Here is a 20,645-nt window from a genome sequence, read left to right as displayed (position 1 = left end):
CCCTAAAAAGACAACAACGACACACACACAAAAATCACTGAAGAAGGTAAAACTGAATTATTTGTGTTAGGGTCTTTTTTAAAGGAAAGATCAGTTTTTCTCTGGTTTTCATAGATGTCACGTTCAAGTTCATGTGTTTTTCATGCTGGGGAGGTGGTGGGAGTGGATTGTATTTCATGCAAGCAATTCTTCTAAGGAGATGTATCAGTGATAGTCAATGCAGACTTCAAAACCTACTTCATCTGAGACAGTGAACATCTAGGGAAACATGAATGTACCTTTTTTCTATACAACTAAAACCCATCAGAGTAGCCCAGGTAGCCAATAATTCAAGTGCCATTATCTCATTATCCATAGGATCAATTTTGGTCCCTGTGGTGCACCTGTAGACACTTGCTGCTGCCAACTGGGAAAGAAAAAAGCACAACCTAAAAGTTATGAATTACGGTTTGTTCAGCAGATTTTCTGGGGACTTTAAGCCCAGGAGGCAGCCTCTCAGCTCCGAGGATCGGTTCTGAAAAGGCCAAGGAGGAGCCAGGATATAGAAGAGTTTTTGCAGCAAAGACCAGATAACAGCAAAAGATTACTGTTTGTGAAAGAAAACCAGACATCTCCAGTTAATGAATTAGTGCTTTTCTCTGTATGGGAAGGTGCAAAATCTGGGCTTATTGAAATCATTTCTTGGATCTGCACCTGAACTATTTAGCATCAATGTCCTGTTTTTCTCCATGCTGAATCCCCTTGGGGGCACAATTGGGGGCAGCTACAGTGGCTGATGGCTCGATGGTCACAACATCCTTTGTTGACTGATGTGGCAGGTGGCATTTTTCATCCTTAGCATCAATAGCCAGAACAGTGCCTGTATTTACAGAGTGCTTAAGGAGCCGAGCACAGCTGGGGCGACTGCAGTGGCTGCTGGATTAACGGCCATAGCATCTTTCATTTGCTGATACAACACTCTTCCCTCCACGCCGCTACTGTTTCCAGTGTGGAGTTGGTGGGGCAGGGGGGAATCACATTGAAAATAGTTTACAAAGAAGAGAAAGTGTATTTTATCTAGGTGACTTGGAAAGAGACACTGCTCAAAAACCACCAGTCCACTAGGTTTAGTGGGTTTTTTGTTTTGTTCTTGGTTTTGTATTTTAGGGCCATACCCGCGGCACATGGAGGTTCCCAGGCTAGGGGTCAAATCGGAGCTGTAGCTGTTGGTGTACACCACAGCCTCAGCGACACAGTATCCCAGTTGTGTCTGTGACGTACACCACAGCTCATGGCAATTCCAGATCCTTAACCTAGTGAGTGAGGCCAGGGATTGAACATGTGTCCTCATGGATATTACTCAGATTCATTTCCTCTGAGCCACGACGGGAACTCCTCATTCAGAATTTTTGTTACCGTCATAACCCTTGGCTAGGAAATGAGGGGAAGTGTGGTTAAAACATTGTTTTTACAGCCAAGTTGCATAAAAAAATCATTAAGGAGTTTGCATCGTGGCTCAGTGGCAGCGAGCCTGACTAGTATCCAAGAGAATGCAGGTTCGATCCCTGGCCTTGCTCAGTGGGTTAAGGATCTGGCGTTGCCGTGCACTGTGGTGTGGGTCACAGACGTGGGTCACAGACATGTCTCAGATCCGGTGTGGCTGTGGTGTAGGCCAGTGGCTGCAGCTCTGATTTGACCCCTAACCCCTTATGCTGCAGTGCAGCCCTAAAAAACAAAAAATAAATAAATAACAAAAGATCATTAAGAAAAGGCTTCATGTCTTCTGCCCTGCCCCCAAGGGGAACTTTCGCCTTTAGAATACACAAACGAGGCCTGCCTTTCAGTTCACAGAGGAGGCTGGAAGATCTGGGTTTCCTAAGACAGACCCTTCATAGAGAGGATCCAGAGACAGAATGCCCATGGCTCTTGGGAGAAATTATGGTTTTCCTTGGAACCCTCCCTTCCCCAAGTGTTTACCAATAATCCACAGGCCATTGACAGATTCAAAGAGGCCAGTGGTGTAGTCCCTCTGTCACTATCATCAAGAGCACAGCACCTCAGCAGGACCCTTCATGGCCATTGTGTTCTTGGGTTAAATTGTTCTTATGCGTCTTTTTGGTTGGTTGGTTGTTTTTTGTTTTTTTTCCTTTGGATTGTTACAATGGGGAGATGCCTTAGTTGTCCTAATGAAAGGAAACAAGTTTATCTGGATGGACTGATCATAAATCATTGAGTGGAGAGGAGGAGAATCTTAAGATGTAAGAGAGGCTGCTGTGCTGCTCAGATAGCAGGGATTAGCTACATCTAAAGGAGCATGGAATACAGATGGATGTGTGATGTGCTCTCAGACGTTAAGGTGGTGCTGTGACGTGGAGTCTAGATGCAAGTATAGCAGGAGGGTGGGGTGTTTCTCTCATTCGAATTGTATGCTGAGCCAAATGTGTGCAATAGAAAAACCAGGGGCATTCTGTCCAGTCTCTTGGGCTCCCTCCTCTGGGGGATCTCGAGGCTCGGAGGAACGTGGGCTGGAAACCCCTGGTGGAGGGAGGGTGGTGGCAGTAGTGCACCAACACGGCTGCCTTCAAATTCTGTCCTAAGTCACCACTTCTTGAGTTCCTACTTTGTGTCCATTCTCTGTTGTGGTGGGATGTCCTTGCAGGTAAAACTGGTATAAATAATAATATCTCCAGGAGTATGAAAACTATAGAATGAGAGGAAACGTAGAAAGCATTTAGCAAGCTCTTCTTCGATTCATGTTGGTTGATTTTAGCTGGGTACTTTGGACCTGTCCCCTGTCCCTAACCTCATACATCCTTTTTATACTACAAGTCCATCCACATGCATCTCCAGGTGATACACATAAGGCTTGTGTCACCTGTAGATTGAGAGCAAGTTGGGATCATGAATTGGGATCAGCACAAATGCTCTTTTCATCTTTCTGTCTGATACATTGTGGCACAATGGAAACGCTCTGATTTCTTCATGTTGGAATATAAATCTCCCTTAGCAGCTCTATGTTTATCAGTTTCTGATTATTTTTTTAAAAATGCTCATCTAAATGTTTAGGTTAGGAAGGAATTGTATCATATAATTCAGAAAGCTGCATTCCAGGTGGCCCCATGCAAGTGTGCAGCTGGATTCTTTGTTGCATATTTGCAGTATACACATGTATGTAATGTATGCATATGTATTTTATACAATGTGTATGAGTGATTATATCCATTTATATTGCATATAAGCATACATTTATGTATATAAATAAAATATACATATTTCTGGTTTTTTAATATATACATTGTATACACATACATGTAACACACCCATATGTATTTTATACAATGTGTATAAGTATATATACATGTGTTGCTTATAAATATATATTTATGTGTATAAATAAAATGTAGATTTGTATATAAGTATATACATTGTATACATAATATAGGTGATATACCCATATATATTTTATACATTTTGCATGAGTGTCTATTTCCATATGTATTGCATGCACACATATACATTTGTGTATAAATAAAATATAAATTTTATTTAGTGTAATATATATGCATACAGTACACTTAAATTTATAAATATGTACAATATATCTAGACATATGTTCTATACATGGTATGGATGAATGTTTGTGTCTCACCAAATTCATATGTTGAGGCCCTAACCCTCCCCCCCCCACCATAGGGGTGATTAGATTTAGATGAGCTCCTGAGGGTGGGGTCCTCATGATGGGATTAGCGCCTTGACTGGAATAAGTACATGTGGGCATGAATTATAATTTCCCCTCCTTCCACTCAAGCCATACAGGGGCAGGGAGCCCTCTCTGAAACCAGAGTTTCCCTTTCCACAAAGCTGAAACCACATTTTTTTCTCCCTTTATTTTTTCTTTTTGGGGCCCCCATCTGCAGCATTTGGAAGTTCCCAGGCCAGGGGTCAAATTGGAGCTATAGCTGCAGGTCTACACCACAGCAACACCAGATCTGAGCCACTTCATGACCTGTGCTGCAGCTTGTGGCAGTGCCAGTTCCTTAACCCAGTGATCTAGGCCAGGGATTGAAACTGTATCCTCCCAGAGACAATATTGGGTCCCCAACAGCCTGAACCACAATGGCAACTCCTTAAACCACATTTTAATTTCTTTCTTTTTTTTTCTTTTTTTTTTCTTTTTTTCCTTTTGGCTCTACCTGCAATATATGGAAGTTCCTGAACCCGCACCACAGCAGTGACCTGAGCCATTCCAGATGACAGTGCTGGATCCTTAACTAGCTGCACTACTAGGGAACTCGCATTTTAATTTCTTTCTTACTTTCTGTCTCCCCGCATACTATTAGGAAAGGGACTGTTTCTATTTTATGCATCTCTTCATCCACAAAACTCAGCTCAAGACCTAGCACAGGAGTTCCCATTGTGGCTCAGTGGTAATGAACCAGATGAGTATCCATGAGGTTGCAGGTTCGACCCCTGGCCTCGATCAGTGGATTAAGGATTCTACGTTGCTGTGAGGTGTGGTGCAGGTCACAGATGCATCTCAGATCCTGTGTTTCTCTGGCTGTGGTGCAGGCTGGCAGCTGCAGCTCCGATTCAACCCTTAGCCTGGGATCTTCCTTATGCCGTGGGTGAGGCCCTAAAAACTAACTAAAAAGACCTAGCACACATGAAAAACTGAGAATGGATCCAGATGGAAGTCTAGGGGTTCGATTTTGGCACCTGTGCTTGTTTATGGTTCAATTGTGATATAATAGACTTATCACCTTACACTTGCTGTAGGTACACAGCATCTTGCCCTCTAAGGGGTGCACTGGACTCTGCATCTCTGGAAGCATTAGGGAACCTCCCTCTCCCCTCTGACCGGGGGGACTCATTATTGGAGCTCACAGATTGCATGTGTGCTGCTTTTGCTCCCCCAGATCCACAAAACCATCTGTGCTGATAAGCCTGAGATCCTGAAGCAAGGCAAAGAGTGGGCGATGCTGCCTTAGATAAGTGCAGCGAGCAGAGTGGACGGGGGCCCAGGGCTTGATGGAGACAAAGGGCTAAATGTTGGAAATTTACACTGGGTGCTTCATCTCAGGTGTTGTCATCTCTCTGAGTGTCACTTAGTATTTAGATGTACCCATGCATCTAGATCTGTGTCTATTCTCAAGTTGCTACAATATTCCCAAGAGAATAGCAACATTGATTTTAAGCAGGGGCGAGTTAATATTGGCTGGGTCAGGAAAAATATATATAGAAAGAAAGCAGATATTTCCGCAGGAATCAGGGAAACAGGGACGGATGCTAAGGAAGCTTTGCTAAGAACTCCTGAGGGTGGACATGCCAACACTTTCCCAGAGGAGACCACAGGGCACTGTGAGCCACAGTGAGGTTATACCCTATTTCTATTAACAATGGCATCCTTTTTTTTTTTCTTTCTTTTTTCTTCTTTTTTAGGGCCATACCTGTGGCATATGGAGGTTCCCAGGCTAGGGATCCAATTGGAGCTACTGCTGCTGGTATACACCACATTAACAGCAATGCAGGATCCAAGCCGCATCTGTGAACTACACCACAGCTCACAGCAACACCGGATGCTTCACCCACTCAGCGAGGCCATGGATGGAACCTGCATCCTCATGGATATTAGCTGGATTTGTTTTCGCTGTGCCACAACGGGAACTCCCTTTTTCTTTCTTTTCTTTTCTTTTTTCTTTTTTAAACAATGGCATCTTATAAGAGCTAATGATTAAGCAAATTTGAACACCTTTGTTTAAAACCCATATTTCTGGCAATCCTGTCAGACAAGGTAAGGAGGGAATAAAGAGTGAAAAAGTCCAATGTAGGTTTTTGTTTGTTTGTTTCTTGAAAGGAATTCATTCATCAAATAATCATTTTCTGTTTATATTCTCGCTGTCCCCCCCCTTTCCTTCCTGTCATTTTTAATTTTTTTTTTTTTTTTTGGCGTTTTGCTATTTCTTTGGGCCGCTCCTGTGGCATATGGAGGTACCCAGGCTAGGGGTCGAATCGGAGCTGTAGCCACTGGCTTACGCCAGAGCCACAGCGATGCGGGATCCGAGCCGCATCTGCAACCTACACCACAGCTCACGGCAACGCCGGATCCCCAACCCACTGAGCAAGGGCAGGGACCGAACCCGCAACCTCATGGTTCCTATTCGGATTCGTTAACCACTGTGCCACGATGGGAACTCCTCCTTCCTGTCATTTTTGACAACGTTCTAGTTTTGTCTCTGCCTCATGAATATTTCCAAGTATCTATCGTTAAATGTTCTAATGATGGGAGTTCCTGGCATGGCAAAGAGGAAATGAATCTGACTAGAATCCACGAGGACACAGGTTCGATCCCTGGCCTCACTCAGTGGGTTAAGGATCCAGCGTTACTGTGAGCTGTGATGTAGGTCACAGACATGGCTTGGATTGGAGGTGGCTGTGGTGTAGGCCAGCAGCTGCAGCTCCGATTCAACCCCTAGCCTGGAAACTTCCTTTGTTGCAGGTGTGGCCCTCAAAAATGCACACACACACAAATTTTTTTTTTCACGGTGGATTTAGATGAGGAGATATTTAGTGTGCTCTCAAAAATATTTTTCTTTTTATTTCCTCTATAACTCAAGATGGTGAAATGCTCTAAGAGAATACATACTTTCAAAATGGATTTATATTACAATTCAGTTCATCTCGCATTTGTTACCATGAAAAAAAAACAAACAAACATAGAAGGCATTGGTATCCATCAGTTTTCTCCTGAAACCCCTCTTTATTGGAAACACTGTAGCAAATGGAACATGAATGATGCTTTCCTTTAGTTTTCTGATCTGAGCAGTGCAGGATGGCGGACTTCCCACGTGCAATCCTAAACCTCTTTGCTGTTTCAGGGGAACTTACGGCAGGAAAGCCCCCCACCCCCCTGAGCCTCCGGAAAGCTGGCGGCCTAACATTCAGCACCCTGGCCCCATCTTGGAAGGAAGGTCAGAAGGGGTGATTACTTCCCGCTAAGAAAGTGAGGTTGTTTGATTCCAAAGGGCGGGAGAAGTTATTTGTATCCGAGAGCTGTGAGATGGGGGCCATTAGTATCAGAAAGGCAGCCTGATGTTTATCAACAGTGTACATTCTTCATTTCAGCTGCACGCCCCAGCCCTTATCTCTGATCACCAACAGTGAGAAAGTCCCTGGGAACAGCCAGCGAGGAAACAATTTATATTCTTCCAAAAACGCACAAGGCTTTGATTCTATCTGGACCCTGGGACGAAGGTTAAAAATGAAGTCCGAGTCATATGAATGAATCTCCCCTAGCTGTTCTGTATTTATCCCTTTTCGATTATTTTTATTTAAAAAAGCGTATACGGATAGTGTTCTCCGTCTGATGAGTGCGTTTTTCTGTTCATCCTCTAACTGCATACCTAACACCTTCAAATTCCACAAACACAGGTTTAGATGGTCTTTGTCCTAAAATGTCATAAATAAACACAAAGAGCCTATCTTTGCTGGGGACCAGGGGAGGGGGGGATTGCTCGTCCTGCCTGATGGGTTCACGTGCCGTTTGCTGCCCTTGAAATGCATGGACCTTTCATAAGGAATCATAGGACCTTTTATTGAAGATGGAGAAGCCAGCAGTATCTTGAAAGCACATTTCTGTACAAGAAAGGCCTCCTTTGAACTCTGTCATAGATATTTACATCCTGAAGTATGAAAACAATCTAGTGACAAGCAGGCAATTGGTACATAGATAGACGATCTCATGGGGTGTGAAGTGAAGAAGGCAGAAAAGGAGTCGTAGAGTCTCTTTTCCAGAGACCATGCTGCCTCCTAAGACAAAGAATTGGATGGTATTGATGGGAAATCTGATTTATCTGTGCAAGAAAAAGAGCCTGTATGCCTACATATTTTTGTTCATTTTTTAGTTCATGTCAACAACAAGAAGAATTTGTGTGTGTGTGTATGCCATCCTAATAGTCTGGGACTTAAGCCTGCTGTATCTATCTGCTTTTTAAAAAGCATATTTAAATATAAAAGCACACATACATATTTGTTTATCCAGAAAAAATGATGATTAGGAAATTCACATTGGAAGTATTCTTTGGTTTCTTTTCCTGCAAAAACAACAACAATAACAACCCTGCTATTTCTTGAAGACGTATCTTAAGTACCTATTTTGAAAGAGGTATTTTCTGCTTTTATAAAAAAAAGAAAAAGACCATCACAAAGATATTTGATTTTTAATCCTTTGCTACTAAACAGGAACTGGGACTGGTGGATCAACAGTTATTACAGAAGTTGAAAGAAGGAAGGAAAGAAGAAAACATGAGTAGCAGATGAAGAGAAACCCATCATTTTATGTCTTTTTGCTTCTCGCTGCACCCTCACTCCAGGGAGACTCAGTGCATGAGGTAAGTCTTATTCACACTTGGCATGACCGAGGCGGCAGGCAATATGTGGGAAAGACCTGGACTTTTGCAGAAGCTCTGCCCTTTACTCGTTATGTGATTGGAACGACGCCTGGGTCGCTTTTTGTCTCAGTGGTGCAGCAGTAAACAGAGGGAAATAATCTCTCTCCTAGTGGATGTGCAGATTCAAGGGGATGTGGTCATGGTGCTGAGAAGAGTGTGTGCCTTTTCATTATTGCCAACTAATCACTTCGTGCACTTATATTTTAAAAGGGGCAATTCATTGAATTTGAATAATATCCATTCCCTGTGCCGTTTTTCTTTTTGATGGCAGTGTAGCTGATTTAGATTATACTTCAATCAAAAAGAAAGGAAAAAAAAGGAACAGGCAACGGATTAAGAAAATTGTGTTGTTTTAGCTGTACGTAAAGTGATTCAGGTTATTACAACATATTGAACGCGGGCTGTAGATTAAGTCCTTATTGTACATTTGTTTTATACGTGGTAGTGCGTATCTGTTAATCCCAAACTCCTAATGATTCCCTCTCCCACATCCCTTTTCCCTTTGGTACCCAAGAGTTTGCTTTCTCCACCTGTGAGTCTATTTCTGTTTTCTTAAAGAAGTTCATTGGTGTTATTTCTTTAACTCCACATGTAAGTGATAGCATATAATGTGTATCTATCTGACTTACTTCCCTCAGCATGATAATCTCTACATCTGCCCATATTGCTGCAAATGCCATTATTGAGCTCTTTTTTATGGCTGAGTAATATTCCACTGTGTATCTCTGCCTTATCTTCTTTATCCATTTATCTCTCAATGGACATTTAGGTTGTTTCCATGTCTTGGCTATTTTAAATTGTGCTGCTATGAACATTTGGGGGGGCATGTATCTTTTTGGATTATAGTTTTGTCTAGATAGATGCCCAGGAGTGGGATTGTTGGATCATATAGCAACTCTCTTTTTAGTTTTTTCAGGAACCTCCATACTGTTTTCCATAAGGGCTACAGCTACACCTGTTTAAATTCCCACCAACAGTGTTGTTGGGTTCCCTTTTCTCCATGCCCTCTCTAGCATTTGTTATTTGTAGACTTTTTGATGCTGGCCATTCTTATTGGGCTGATGTGATATTTCATTGAGTTTTGATTTGCATTTCTCTGATGATTAGTGCTGATGAACATCTTTTCATGCGCCTGTTGGCCATCTGTACATCTTCTTTGAAGAAATGGCTATTTATGTCTTCTGCCCATTTATTGTTATTATTGTTGTTATTATTGGGTTGTTTGTTTTTTTTTGTTATTGAGTTATATGAGCTGTTTGCATATTTTGGCAGTGAATCTCTTGGTGGTTGCATTGTTTGTAAATATTTTCTTCCAAACCATAGATTTTTCTTTCAGTTTGTCAATGGTTTCTTTTGCTATACAAAAACGTGTAACGTTAATTAGGTCCCATTTGTTTATTTTTGCTCTTATTTCTTTCATGCACATGTTCTCTTTGGACAAGGCAATGCTTATTTCTAAGTAAAACTACCTTTGTTTTAAACTCATATTTCTGGCAATCCCATCAGACAAAGTAAGGAGAGAGTAAAGTGTTGAAAAGTCCAATAGAGGTTTTTTTTTGTTGTTTCTTGAAATGAACTCATTTCATGAAATAATTATTTTCTATTTGTAGTCTTGATGTCCCACCTTTTCTCCCAGTAGTTTTTGAGAAAGTTCCAGTTTTGTCTCCGCAACATGAATATTTCAAAGTATATATAATTAATGTTTTAATTATGTACTTAGATGTGGAACTATTTGGATTTCTCTCAAAAATATTGTTCATTTTGCTTTGTTGCCTCTGCTGACTCCAAATGGTGACATCCTCTAAGATTAAGATTGTACGTATTTTCAAAGTGAACTTATATTAGTTACAATTCAATTCGTCTAATATTTGAGCAATTCCTGTGTGCAAAGTTCTGTGTTGGAGGACAAGGAGAGGAAACCCTTGTGTGGTTTCTGCACCTGATGGGTTGATATGCAGGAGTGATGGCCTATATATATGATGAGTTAAAGCCAATTATGAAAATAGACATCTTCTAGTAGATAGATTAAAGGAAAAAGCAAGCGATGAATTAAACCTTGGAGGCTGTGAGTAAAACTTCTTAGAGATGTGGGCATTTTATCAGAAGTATAGAGGCACATGAAGATTTTATTAGAAAATGTGGGAGTTCCTGTTATGACTCATCGAGTCATGAATCTGACCATGAGGATGCGGGTTTGATCCCTGGCTTTATTCATTGGGTTAAGGATCCAGTATTGCTGTGAGCTGCAATGTAGTTTGCAGACATGGCTCAGATCTGGCATGTTGTGGCTGTGGCAGGGGCTGTGGCTGGCAGCTGTAGCTCTGATTCCGCCCTTAGCCTGGGAACTTCCATATGACACAAGTATAGCCCTAAACAGAAAAAAAAAAAAAAAAAAAAAAAAAAGGTAGAGAGATTCAGGTCTATGATGATAGGATTAGTCAGGACACCAAACACTAAAATTAAAAAGTTACACACACAACTTCACAGCTTTCCATGATGCTTTATGCTTGAGTACAAACTCTGAATGGAGTGAAGTTGTTGAAAGGTTTTTATTCGTATCATCAAATACCCTTATTCTATAATACAAGGTGATAATCACTACTCTAATTACAATGATTAATTGCTAAAAATATTTGAGACTCGTCCAGAAGGAAAAAATAGATGCAGAAGAAGGCAGAATTAAACACAGATGATAAATCTGAAAGTTAGCCAAACGCATATCTTGGAAAGAAGAACTCCAGATCTTTTTTTAAAAATACATATTTGATAATCAGAATTAAAATGTAGAAATGTATAAGAAAGAATCAGGGAAATTGGAATAGCGTGATTAAAAGAAAGAAGAACTTGGGAGCGTTACCATGAAGGGATCCACAGAAAATGGAGAACAGAAATAAAAATCGTCAAACTATCAAACAGAAGGTTAGAAGAAGCAAAATAGATTCATACGGACGGTATGAAATATATCTGTTTGGGTTCTAAGAAAGAATAGCAGAGCTACCATTGTGTCTCAGGGGTTAAGAACCCAACCTAGTGTCCATGAGAATGTCAGTCCGATCCCTGGCCTTGCTAAGTGGGTTAAGGATCTGGAGTTGCTGTGAGCTGTGGTGTAGGTCACAGATGGGGCTCAGATCTGGCATCGCTGTGGGTGTGGCATAGGCCTCAGCTGTAGCTCCCATTCAACCCCTAGCCTGGGAACTTCCATATGCCACAGGTATGACCATAAAAAGAAAGAAAAGAAAAGAAAAGAAAAGAAAAGAAAAGAAAAGAAAAGAAAAGAAAAGAATAGAATAGTACTCTATGAGTAGCTAGTGGAAACAGAAGTGGTCTATGCAAAACTGCACCCCAAAACCGTCACACAAAGTAGTCAACAAGCCTTTCTAACCCGCCCTGGGCTGTTTGAAAGATTAGCCTGAACTACTGAAAGTGTTGTCCCAAAAGTTTCCCACCTCGTTATCTGAACAATATAAAACATTGAACAAATTCACAAGGGAAAGCATTAAGACACAAGAAGCTCTAGCTGTCTTTAGCCAAAGATACACCAGGACTTGGTTGGGTTTCTTCCTCTCAACCCAACTTATCTTATAGATATCCAGGTTCCAAGATACCTGAACAGTTCTCACGTGGGATGACAAGGCATGTCTAAGGAGAGACCAATAGTCTTAGAGGAACGGCCACCTTCAGTCACAAGTAATAAAACCAGCTGAGAGAAGCCCATTGGAGCCACCTGCCCCTTCCACTGATGAGAAAAGAAACCTTCCTGGTCCCACCTACGTCGCCAAAATGTCACCCACCTTGACAAATATAATCACCTCTTTTATGCCTACCTATTTCTTCTGACCCTTCATGACTTCTTGTTTTAAAATCATAATTTGCGCAGGTCACCTTACTTTAGTATTTACAGATCATTTATTATTGAAGGCCAGGTCATACATTTTTGATGAGTGATTTCCATTCCTTTTTCTTTTTCACACTCTCAATCTGAGCTGTGGGTGTTTCCCGCCCCCCATCACATTAGTCATTTTCTGATATTTCCCCTGAGGCTACAACTTTATTTTCCAATTTTTTTTTGGCTTGGATTTCATTTTCTGCTGGTTTAGCTTCCCTTAAACCAGAGAGTAAAATTTAATTTTTAAAACCTGACCCGTTTCTATGATTTCTGTCATCCCACTTGCTTAGTTGCAGGCTATGTTAGAATAATGCACTTTAGGGCTGCATTCCACAGGAAGGGAGCTGCTGCCTGGATAATTAGAAATAACAAAGTTTAAAACATGCTGTTCATATGGAGCAAGAATTGCAACTTAAACAGTTCCTGGACACAGTAAAAAAAAAATAAAATGTATCCAGTGGATATTTACCCATGCATTGCAATGACTTTATTTATTATACTGTACATGGATTTATTTTAGTCTTTGCCATTTATTTTCTTCACTTCTGGTGATCAGGATCATTAGCCAAGACATCATGGATGCTTATCTACGAGGTCATGGAGCCTCATCCAGGAAGTCCTGGAGCCAAAGCCAGGAGGTCATGGACCCTCATTCAGAAGGTCATGGGCCCTTATCCGGGAGGTCACTGATGCTCATCAGGACCAGCTCTTAAAGATCCTGAAGCTTCAACCCTGGCCTTCACCATCATGTTGCACCATCTCGTATGACCCTCCAAACCTGCTAAAATGATCCTTCTTCTTTTCTTAGAGTCTTCCTTTCGCCAACCAAGTCTGTAATTGGATCCACGTCATATTCTCCATGATGGAAACCCTTGAGCTGACCAACTCTCTGGTCAGCCACTTTCTTTGTGCGATATTCTGCTCTAAGTCTCAGCAAAGGCATTTCATCCCCCCACCCCAGTGAAATCTCTCTTCCTCTCCCTCATTCGGCCACTCCCTTAGGATGCTGGCTGATCATCACTTCCTTCACTGTTTGCCTTCCTTACCAGATGGGTAGCCCCCACCCTCCCAGGAGTAGTGGAAGATCCCATTTGCCATACTGTCTTCTCTGCCCTTCGCAAACCTATTGCAAAGCAGCATGGGGTGGATGCTGCCAAAGAGTTATTGAATAAAGTAATGAGATATTTTATTCTCCACATTTTGGATTTATTTAGACATATGACATCCTGATTCTCATGCAATTTTTTTTTCTTTTGCTCTTCTGATAGAGGGGGCTATTTTAGATGGACGTTCTTGGATTGCAAGCCCTGGATGTAGTTCCCATTCTTTTATTTGGTATTTGCATCTGTTTGCTTTTTTCTTAATCATGTTGAATAAGATGAAAGCTGTCAACAGCCTGAGGGAGGGCAGTGCTTGAGCTTCATGGCCTCACATCTGCTCCAACCTTGGGGGCAGCCACAGACAAGAATCTCAAGTCTTCGCTGTTCCACGGATATTCTTGGGCCGGTTCATCCTCTTTCTCTTCCTGTCTCCCTATTTTTCTGAGATGAATTTAGTACCTTTTTAAAAGCAACTCCTAGGTTCAGAAGATGCATGGTGTTTTCTCTGTCTGCACTTAGAACATTCTGTTTAGAGTGAAATTCTCTCTCAAGATACCCTGCACCTCTGATCGCTTTCTGCACACCCTTATGCAGGAAGTCTCCTGAAATCTACACCCTCTCCCTAGATGTAGGGAAGCCGAGGCTGAGATGGATGGGAGACTCTCTGGGTAAAGAACCATCCTGAGTTCTGCTCTGAAGGGTTAGAGAAATTTTGCTGTTTGTTTTTGGTTTCCCTTTCTCTCTCTCTCTCTCTCTCTCTCTCTCTCCCTCTCCCTCTCTCTCTCTCTCTCTCTCTCAAGGTAAGACTTGGGGTTTCATAAAAGGTAAGAAGCCTGGCTTCCCTCTTCTTAGGTGGTGTCCACGGCCGAGATTTGAGGACACACATAGCAGTAAGTCCCTGTGACCTGTTTTTGGAAAGTTTTCCTGGAACCCAGATACCCCCTTTCTTTTTCATATGGTCAACATCTGCTTCTGTCCTATGAAGTCAGAGTTGATCATCCAGCTCCTAGAACCAAAAGCACTGATTATCAGAGCTCCCTTGGGGCTCAGTGGGTTAAGGCTCTGGCATTGTCATTGCAGTGGCTCCGGTCATTTCTGTGGTACTGGTTCTGTCCCTGGCTGAGCAATGTGCAGGTGCCTTGGGCACAGCCAAAAAACTAACAAACAGACCAAAAAAAAAAAACAAAAAACCAACCAAACAAAAAAACCCGCTGATTATCCGTCCCCTTGTAGAAAAATATGACTTTTCCAAAGTCGTGAAATGAATCTGGGGTTTGCTATGAGCCAAACGTGTATAGATTTTCTCATTGTGTTTTGTTTCTCCCACAAAGTAGCTGACGGTGCTGTTGCCTTCTGAATTCCTCCCAGATGTGTTGGCACAGACTTTCTGTCACATCTGTAACTATTCCTGACACCTCTCTCTTTTTCTCTCCGGCTCGCTTCCCAGTATCAAGCTGGAAGAAACAAAATCTTCATGGTGCCTAGCCGAAGAGCTATAACCGAAGTAAGGGGTATGAGTGATAGAAACCTTTTTTGTTTAATTAAAACTGATCATTTCCTGGTAAGACGGTTTGTACTGTCTGTTAGATATTTCCAGGTACACTCTAGGAAAATGAGGAGAGAGGGTATTTTGCAAAAGGTGGTAGAACTGGTGACAAAGAAGCGTTTAGGTAAAAAAAAAAAAAAATGTACAGGTTGTGGGAATACATGCAGATTAAAGGTGTATGGATTGATACAGGATATCTTACCATTAGGTCAAAACCTGACCTCAATTTTTTAGTGGAAGTACAAGTTAATATTGTAAAGAATTCACGAAAAAAAATACATTGGTGACATGATCACCATACGACAAAAATGCTATGTCTACCAGATGAAGACAAAATAGACCTTTTATTTTATGTGGTAAGTTAAAGGAGGGAACACTTTTAAAATGGATAAAATGAGCAAAAAAATCAGCATTATCCTACCACCACAGAGAGAACTAATGCTAACCATGCAATTTCACATTGGATGCCTTCTCTTTTTCTCTTTTGCTAAATGACTAAGTGTGACATGATTCCTCTGTGTGGAGATAAAAGAAAGGGAGCATTGAAGACTTCATGACCAACAGTGAAAAGATATTTAAAACCAAAGTCAAATATAGTTTAAAAATTAGCGGAATGGATGCTATTTGTGTGTGTGCATACTTCTGTGTACAAATCTGAATACCGGAACAAAAATTCAGTATAATGAGATTTTTCTTAAGATACTCAAGAATCATTTAAGGAGGAAATTAAACAGAACACATCTTTCCTTTGTAAAAACATTTTGAGGACAAATTACAAACAAACAATTTTGTCCCAGAAGTGCCCTTGGGGGGAAATCCTATTTGCTTACTGAAACATTACAAAATATTGAACATAATTCAATTTAATCATTCCCTCAAAAGAACAGTAAAAAGAAACACACACACACACACACACCAAGAAACTATACTTTGGAAATAATCATTGTTTGGAAACAATGATTTTTAAATTTTCATTTTAATGTTTAACAACTGCTGTGAGCTTACTGTAAAATCATGTATTTAGATTTTTATTTTATAACTGAATGATGCCACTTTCTTCTATAATGATATTTTTCCCTTTGGGAGAACTGTATCCGTAATAAAACCTTAATGATAAGAAAGATTTCCATTATTTGAGCATAACAGGGACTCACATTGCATCTTCAAAGTCAAAGCACTGATAAAGGGATAAAAGGTGTGATTCAGTTGGGCTCCATGTTATCTCTTTTACTTGCCTTTAAAGACCTCAAAGCTATCCTCTGAGACTCGGTGCCAGAAATTTACTCTCTTTCCAGGAAATCTTTATTTTGTCCCTGAGAAAACTGACACAGGATGGCAGCTATCACCATGAGGGTGTCCTCTGTAAACACAGTAAATAAGATATGTGTGTACCTTTTAAATAAGACATGATTCAAAGCATTCGATATACGTTACACCTCTTATTTGTCACATACTAAGAACAGTCCAATTATCCTGCCCTTTTAGTATCTGAGGAAATTGAGGCACAGAAAAAGGAAGTTGTCCAAAGTTACATGTTTAGTCAACTGGAGAGATGAGATGGGAACTCAGTTGATGATATTCCATTTTCCTTTGCTCCTAAATCACTACGTAGTTATTTATTTAACATAAGACCGTGCATTTGACTCTAATTCAAAAAGACACAGGCACCCCCAATGTTCACTGCAGCCCTAGTCACAGTAGTCAAGACATGGAAGCAACCTAAATGTCCATTGACAGATGAACGGATAAAGACAATGTGGTACATATATACAAAGGAATACTACTCAGCCATAAAAAAGAATGAAGTAACGCCATTTTCAATAACATGGATGGACCTAGAGATGATCATACTAAGTGAAGTAAGTCAGGCAGAGAAAGACAAATACCATATGATATCACTTATATATGGAATCTAAAATATGATAGAAATGAACGTATTTACAAAACAGAATCAGACTTACAGACTTTGAAGACAAACTCATAGATATGAAAGAGGAAACACAGAGAGGGATCAATTAGGAGTTTTGGGATTAGCAGATACAAACTACTAATACATAAACTAGACAATAAGCACAGGGAACTATACTCAGTATCTTGTTATGACCTATAATGGAAGAGAATCTGAAAAAGAATACATATATATTTTCAAACAAAATCTTAGTTCAAAATTTAAATAGCCTTTTAACCCATGACAGTTAGGCTTACTTTGTGTAGAATTTATTTTCTCCTAGAAAAAAGAGAATGATATTGTTCACCATATTCAGATGTGAACCATTTGTAATCATATTGTTGCCAGAGCAGAAGGCGCTTGACTTTGAGGTGGGAGTATAGTGTCTTCAGAAGGTATGCCACACCATTGTGGGATGTTTGCTGCTCGTGATGTTTTCATTTCACACGTAAGAGAATCGATTTGTGAGGTAGACAGGGCAGTGTGCATCTGGCTTCTTGGACTGCAAATTAGTTACTGTGATAAAAAATAAATGACACCACATACATTTAGATGGAAGGATCAAAAGCGTGCAAAACAAAATTGTCAAGAAACAGGAGACAGCATCTGTGTTCTTAAATCCTCCTTCAGCGATGTCTGTGGATTAGCAGAATGATGAAAGTTCCATGGAACTGGTTATGTAATAAACATTCAGGGAAGTGACTTGGCCATGAAATGCTTTCACGGTCTGTACTCGGAGAAGGGTTGCTGTTGCACCGTGGAAAAGAAGAAAAAAAAAATCACTTAAGCAAAAGGTTATAGGAAGGAAGGTGTAATAGATTTCTGTGCCTTCCTTCTATAAATACCATAAAAAAGAGGTTTATGGGGAGGACTGTGGGAAGAATAACAGATTTATGGAAGGGTCCGTGAAACACCCAGGAACCTGTACCTAGTATCAGAAAACGAACCCAATTGCACACGCCTTCCTCCTCCTAGGATTCCAGGATCCATACATGGATCCACTGTTCCTGACTTCTTCCATCATAGCTTTCCCTCTGCCCTATGCGGGTGTGCATTTGCTTCCTGCTTTTTTAAAAACGATTTTTATTTGTGGCGGTTCCCATCGTGGCTCAGTGGTTAACGAACCCGGCTAGCATCCATGAGGACGCGGGTTCGAACACTGACCTCGCTCCGTGGGTTAAGGATCTGCTGTTGCCATGAGCTGTGGTGTAGGTCAAAGACGCGGCTTGGAGCCTGTGTTGGTGTGGCTGTGGGGTAGGCCAGCAGCTGCAGCTCCAATTGGAGCCCTGGCCTGGGAACCTCCATGTGCAGTGGGTGTGGCCCTAGAAGCCAAATAATAATAATAATTTTTATTTTTCCATTATAGCTGATTTACACTGTTCTGTCAGCTTCTATTGTACAGTAAAGAGTGTATATATACCCATATTTATATTCTTTTTCTCATATTATTCTCCATCATGTTCCATCACAAGGGACTAGATATAGTTCCCAGTGCTATAGAGCAGGATCTCATTGCTTATCCTCTCCAAATGCAATAGTTTGCATCTATTAACCTCAAATTCCCAGTCCATCCCAATCCCTCTCCCTCCCTCTTGGCAACCACAAGTCTATTCTCCAGGTCCATGAGTTTGTTTTCTGTGGAAAGCTTCATTCGTGCTATATATTAGATTCCAGATTTAAGTGATATCATATGGTATTTGTCTTTCTCTTTCTGACTTACTTCACTTAGTAAAGAGTCTCTAGTTCCATCCATGTTGCTGCAAATGGCATTATTTTGTTCTTTTTTATGGCTGAGTAGTATTCCATTGTATATATATATACCACATCTTATGTATCCATTCATCTATCCATGGACATTTAAGTTGCTTCCATGCCTTGGCTGTTGTGAATAGCACTGCAGTGAACATAGGGGTGCATATATCTTTTTCCATTAAAGTTTTGTCCAGATATATGTGCAAGAGTGAGATTGCTGGGTCTTCTTGCTTTTAAAAAGTAGCTTCATTGGGAGTTGCCACTGTGGTGCACTGGGTTAAGAATCCAACAGTAGTGGCTTGGGTCGCTCCAGGGATGGGGGTCTGATCCCCAGCTAGTGCAGTGGGTCAAAGGACCTGGCATTGCAGCCACTATGGTATAGGACACAGCAGCAGCATGGATTCCATCCCTGGCCTGGGACCTTCCATATGCTGTGGGTGTGGCCATAAATTAAAAAAAAAAAAAGGTTTTTAAAATTAAAATAGCTCTGCATGGTAATTGGTACACAAAAGATTGCATGTATTTCATGTATACAATTTAGTGGGTTTGAACATATTCTTGGACCCCTGAAATTGTCACCACGATCAAGGTAAGAGGCACCTCCAACATTTTCATCCTGCCCATCTTCCAGCTTTGTTGTAATGAGGACACTTTACTTGAGATCATCAGCTCTCTTAACAAAATTTTCACCATACAGTACAGTGCTGTTGCCCACAGGGACTGCTAGGATCTCTGGGATTGAGGACATCTGTTTTCTAAGATGGTTAGCCCTACAAAATACACACCACCATCAAGTTTCCAAACTTGTCTAGCAGAGCTTTCGATGGAAGGATCAGAGGCATGCAAAGTAAAAGAGTCCATAAACAGGAAAATGCGGCTGTGTTCCTGTCTAGCATTATGCCAAAGTCCTGTAAATATTTTTCACCTTGAAGATCCACCTATTGGGTTGACTTGTGTCTCCCCAAGTTCATGCATGCCACGCCCCCCCTCCACCCCCTTCCAGGACCTGTGAAGATGACCTCATTGGGAAATAGGATCTTGGCGGGATGTCATCCAGTTCAGATGAGGTCATTTGGGATCTCCGTGGGCTCTGATCCAATGATTGAAGCCCTTCTAAGTCAATCATTATCAATAAGTCAATTATCCAAGGGAAATGGGATGGGGGCATGCAGAGGGAAGAGAGCCAGGCAAAGTGGAGTTTGGAGTGATGTAGCTGCAATGCCAAGAATTACCAGGAATCCTCCAAGCTGGAAAAGGCAGGGAAAGCCCCTCCCCTGGAGCTTCTGCAGGGAGCACTTTCCTGCTCACACGTTGATCTCAGACTTCTGGTCTCCAGAACAGTGAGGTAATATTTCATTTTTTTTGTTATTTTGTTTTGTTTTTCCTCCTTTTTTTGGCCACTCAGTGTGTGGTGCTTGCTTAAAACAGCCCTAGGAAACTAACACAGTTACTTTTTTTCCAAACTTTTTATTTTATTGAATTATAGTTGCTTGATAATGTGTTAGTTTCAGGTATCCCACAAAATAATTTGACATAATTACTTTCTCATGTTCTTTTCCCTTAGAAGTTGTTACAAGATCCTGCATAGAGTTCCTGGTGCTATGTTGCAGGTCCTTGTGGGATTTTATTTTATATACAGTATATTATATATATATTATATACCGTATATACAGTTTGTTTTATATACAGTAGTGTGTCTCTGTGAATCCCAAACTCCTGATTTATCCTCACCCACTTCTGCTTTGGTAACCACAGGTTTGTTCTCTATGTCTGTGGGTCTGTTTCTCTTTTGTAAATAAGTTCATTTGTATCATTTTTACGCATGGACTTTGAGAACAAACTTGTGGTTGCTGAGGGGGAGGGGGAGGGAGGGGATGGACTGGGAGTCTGGGGTTCACAGATGCAAACGATTGCCTTTGGAATGGATAAGCAATGAAATCCTGCTGTGTAGCACTGGGAACTATGTCTAGTCACTTGTGATGGAGGA

The 20,645-nt window shown here is 41.0% G+C and overlaps 1 long non-coding RNA gene across 3 annotated transcripts in view; it reads left to right on the top strand.

Moving 5' to 3' along the window:
• Positions 1-20,645, top strand: part of LOC102164143 — a 100,897-nt gene that overhangs the window by 8,714 nt on the left and 71,538 nt on the right. For all 3 annotated transcript variants that reach the window (XR_002340716.1, XR_309173.3, XR_001302502.2), the window contains one exon: positions 8,218-8,366. This is a non-coding gene — a long non-coding RNA (uncharacterized LOC102164143). The remainder of the gene's footprint in view (positions 1-8,217; positions 8,367-20,645) is intronic.

The sequence above is a fragment of the Sus scrofa genome, chromosome X (assembly GCF_000003025.6).
Source record: "Sus scrofa isolate TJ Tabasco breed Duroc chromosome X, Sscrofa11.1, whole genome shotgun sequence".
Classification (NCBI taxonomy): Eukaryota; Metazoa; Chordata; class Mammalia; order Artiodactyla; family Suidae; genus Sus; species Sus scrofa.
The sequence above is the reverse complement of the archived record's forward strand: the minus strand, read 5'-3'. Positions and strand labels throughout refer to the sequence as shown.